This window comes from Artemia sp. Qi Xiang Cuo, chromosome 7 (assembly GCF_049724085.1).
Source record: "Artemia sp. Qi Xiang Cuo chromosome 7, ASM4972408v1, whole genome shotgun sequence".
Lineage (NCBI taxonomy): Eukaryota > Metazoa > Arthropoda > Branchiopoda > Anostraca > Artemiidae > Artemia > Artemia sp. Qi Xiang Cuo.
This window is the reverse complement of record NC_142800.1, coordinates 41,564,116-41,568,907: the sequence shown is the minus strand read 5'-3', so window position 1 is coordinate 41,568,907 and position 4,792 is coordinate 41,564,116.

Here is a 4,792-nt window from a genome sequence, read left to right as displayed (position 1 = left end):
AATTTTCATAGCTAAACTATTAGGGTTTCGTTAGAATATCAATTTATCTCTCCGACTTAAAGCTCCGTGAAGCCGTATTTAAAAATAGAATTTCTATCTCTTTAGACTCCCGCATAATTCCAAGATAACAAGTGATGTCAATTATAATTCCTGACACTAAAGATCAATGAAGCCCTATTTAAAAATAGAATATTAATTTTTCTCTCTGACCTAAAGAACGTTTATCCCTCAGACCTAAGATTAAAGAAGCCTTAATGTTTCTTAATTCTCCCCTTTGTCAATTATAATTCCTGACACTAAAGATCAATGAAGCCCTATTTAAAAATAGAATATTAATTTTTCTCTCTGACCTAAAGAACGTTTATCCCTCAGACCTAAGATTAAAGAAGCCTTAATGTTTCTTAATTCTCCCCTTCTTGAATCAATAATTTCACCGGGCGATTATGTAAATCAATTTCACATGTTAAGCTAACCAAACAATACTGCATCTATGTGTGTTTCTTAATCCCACCCTTCGTGAATCAATAATTTCCCCTAGCGATCATTTAAATCCAAGTGAGAAAATCCTTGTTTTTTCATTCTCACTGAGAAAACCATATAACAGACATGAATTGCTGTTGACATCCATAAATGTGACAAAGTTCCTGTTTTTCAAATTCTCACTGACAAAACCATAAAACATCCATAATTTGATGTTGACATCCGAGAAAAACATCAAATAAATCGACCTTGGAAAAAGAGGTCATTGAGCGATTACGTAATCTTTCTCCCTAGGGACTCTATGACCATATTGTTTCATAATTCCACCCAGACGTGAATCAATAATCCCCCCATTGATTGTGTAAATCACCCCTCATGCCATTACACGTGGCCAAACAACAACAACAACAGATCGATTGACATTGACCCCCATTAGACTCGATCGATAATCCTTGAATAAATTATGTCCCGTCAGCATTAAACTAAATTGTAGATGGCAGCACATGTGTTCGTCCCGGGGCTTTAGGGTCACCTCTACTTTTCTGTTCGTTTTGGGTTTCATTTATTTATCGATGCTGATTTGCGGTAGTTGCACGCTTGGTAGATTATTTGATTTTATTTTTGCTAATTTTTTGTTTAATGAAGTTCTTTACTTTTCTTTGAAAAACTTATTTTGTTGAAATTTTATTTAATTAATTCTAATTAAACAGCCTCTTTGATTCAGAAGTGATTCTTAAACAACTGGAACACAAATCAAACTTAGTTTATTATAAGGTTATTATTAGTAAATAAAAAGTAAAATTAATACGCAAATTTCGTTTTAATTTTTCATGTACTGTGAGCCAAACTCAAAACCTGCATTAATTCAAAAATTTTCAGATATTATATAAAATAAGCAACTGAAAGTAAGGAGCGACATTAAAACTTAAAACGAACAGAAACTATTCCGTATATGAAAGGGGCTGTTCCCTGCTCAACGCCCCGCTCTTTACGTTAAAGTTTTTTATTGTTTTATAAAGCAGAGTTGTGAGAAAGAGTCAAACTTTATCGTAAAGAGCCGGGCGTTGAGCAGGGAATAGCCCCTTTAGTATACGGAATAAATCCTTTCGTTTTAAGTTTTAATGTCGCTCCTTACTTTCAGTTTAAAAAAACTTTTTTTTTGGGGGGGGGGGGGTTCATTTATTTATCGATGCTGATTTGCGGTAGTTTCACGCTTGGTAGATTATTTGATTTTATTTTTGCTCATTTTTTATTTAATACAGTTCTTTACTTTTCTTTGAAAACTTATTTTGTGGAAAAAGTTTTTTTTAATTAATTCTAATTAAACAGCCTCTTTGATTCAGAAGTGATTCTTAAACAACTGGAACACAAATCAAACTTAGTTTATTATAAGGTTATTATTAGTAAAAAAAAAGTAAAATTAATACGCAAATTTCGTTTTAATTTTTCATGTACTGTGAGCCAAACTCAAAACCTGCATTAATTCAAAAATTTTCAGATATTATATAAAATAAGCAAGTTTTTTAAACTGAAAGTAAGGAGCGACATTAAAACTTAAAACGAACAGAAATTATTTCGTATATGAAGCGGGCTGTTCCATGCTCAACGCCCCGCTCTTTACGTTAAAGTTTTTTATTGTTTTATAAAGCAGAGTTGTGAGAAAGAGTCAAACTTTAGCGTAAAGAGCGGGGCGTTGAGCAGGGAACAGCCCCTTTTATATACGGAATAGTTTCTGTTCGTTTTAAGTTTTAATGTCGCTCCTTACTTTCAGTTAAAAAACTTGTTTTCTTACTTAATGATAATAATGAACGACTTGCATGACTTACAAGCCTTACCCCAGGGGTTAACGGGGTAGTTGTCTAACCCAGAAGCGTAGCTATTTGATATTTGGATTATTTTAAGCAAAATTTTTATCTCAAAATCGTCATCAAAAGCATTTTGGGAAAAATGGTGTAGGGGGGAGGGCTGGTCTTCCTCCGATAGATTTTGAATATTAAAAAGGGAACTAGAACTTTTGGTTTCAAATCGAATGAGCCTCCTCCGAATTTTTTACTACCACCCATTCCAGAAAAACCTTATATGTTAAAAATGGACAACTTGCATAAATTACAACCCTTGCTCCGGGCTGTGAGGGGTTTAGTCAACCCCGGAAGCATAGTAATGTGACCTTTGAACTATTTTGAATAAAATTGCTATCTCAAAATTATAATCGGATGCATTTGGGGAAAAGGGGGGAGGGGCTAGTTGCTCTCCAATTACTTTTGACTCTTGAAAAGGTAATAGAACTTCCAATATCCAATCGTATGAGCCTCCACCAAAGTCTGTACGACCACCCCTTCCATATCAAGTTCCTCAAGGAAAAAACAATAAATGAATAATAAAATATAAAATATTGAAACCTCATGACTCTTTACTATATTAAATAAAAAAAACAAGTTTTTTAACTGAAAGTAAGGAGCAACATTAAAACATAAAACGAACAGAAATTATTCCGTATATGAGAGAAGCTGTCCCTTCCTCAAGGCCTTGCTCTTTACGCTAAAGTTTTTTATTGTTAAAAAAAATAGAGTTTTGAGAAAGTCAAACTTTAGCGTAAATAGCCAAATTCATTGTATATTCATTTATTTTTTATACGTATATTAGGGGGTTCGCCCCTTAGTCAATACCTTGCTCTTTACGCTAAAGTTCAAATTTTGTTCCAATTCTTTAAGAATGACCCTTAATCACAAAGGCCGTTAATTAGAATAAATAGTTCTTATGAAAGTACTAAAAAATCTTTGGCTTAAAGAGCGAGTTATTGACTAGAGGGTGAGCCCAATCATATACGAATTATTTTCTGTTCGTTTTAAGTTTTGATGTTTCTCCTTACTTTCAGTTGAAAAACTTTTTTTTTATTTAATTTCTGATCTTTTTTTTTAAATAATGCTGGGAAATCTGGCGCCCCCTTCATAGCACTGTCCCTTCCCCCATGAAAACTTTCCACATGGAAAGATCTTCCCACATATTCCCCCCCCAATACCATAAAAAATCCCCCCCCTGAAAACGTCTGTATACTTCTCAATAACCAATACGATATGTTAACATTGGGTAAAGTTCATAACTTTCAGCCCTCCCCAGGGACTTCGGGGGATTAAATCATCCTAAAAGACATTATCATATTTTCCACCATGCTGAACAAACTGGATATTTCAAAATTCTGATCGGGTGACTTAAGAAAAAAACGAGCGTGGGAGGAGGCCTAGTTGCCCTCCAGTTTTTGGTCCCTTAAAAAGGGCACTAGAACTTTTAGTTTAAGTTCTAATGAGCCCTCCCACGATATTCTAGGACAACTGGGTCGATACAATCACCCCTGGGAAAAAAACAAATAAAAACGCATCCGTGATCTTTCTTCTGTGCAAAAAATGCAAAATTCCACGTTTTTGTAGATAGGAGCTTGAAACTTCAACAATAGGGTTCTCTAATACGCTGAATATGATGGTGTGATTTTCTTTAAGGTTCTGTAACTTTTAAGGGGTCTTTCCCCCTTTTTTTGAAAATCAACTAAATTTTCTCAGGCGCGTAACTTTTGATAGGTAGGACTAAACTTGAAATCAGCCTTAAAATCTGATTCTTTTGATGTATTTATTGGTATCAAAATCCCGTTTTCTAGAGTTTCGGTTACCATTGAGCCGGGTCGCTCCTTACTTACAGCTCGTTACCACGAACTGTTTGACAACGCTGTGGCATTGCCTCTGATATCGGAATAAAGTTAAACTTTACCTCATATTCTGAAGAAGCAAGAATATGATATTAAAAGAAAATGGCCATAACTTAAGCAAAAAAGTTCTTCAAATAAAATAAAAGACCCCATTCAATGACGTAAACACAAGGCATGCCGGCTAAAGTAGTTTAAAAGACGTTATGAGACAATTTTTTCAATCCCATATCTACTAAATTACCTATTTTACCAAATAAACTAAATCGAACAACTCAATCCACTTTCCTGCTTGCTTCACAAGATAGGTGAAAAATTCTATGTTATTCAAAAAGTGTTTTCGGTAAACATAGAAAGAACGTCCATTAAAGCGTCTCAATGGCGTCCGAGAAAGATTGACAGGCAAAATTTGTCTTCAGAGTTGTTTTTCCCCAAAAACGGATGATAAACGGTAGACGCTACTCATATCAGTTAATTCCATTTTTGTAGACTTTGTAGCATTTGTTCGTATTAATTAATGTATTTATTAAATAATTAATTAATAATATTTTAGTAAATATTAATTTAATTTTCTGGAGTTAATTATTTAATATGTAATTAACAAATATGATTTTTGGA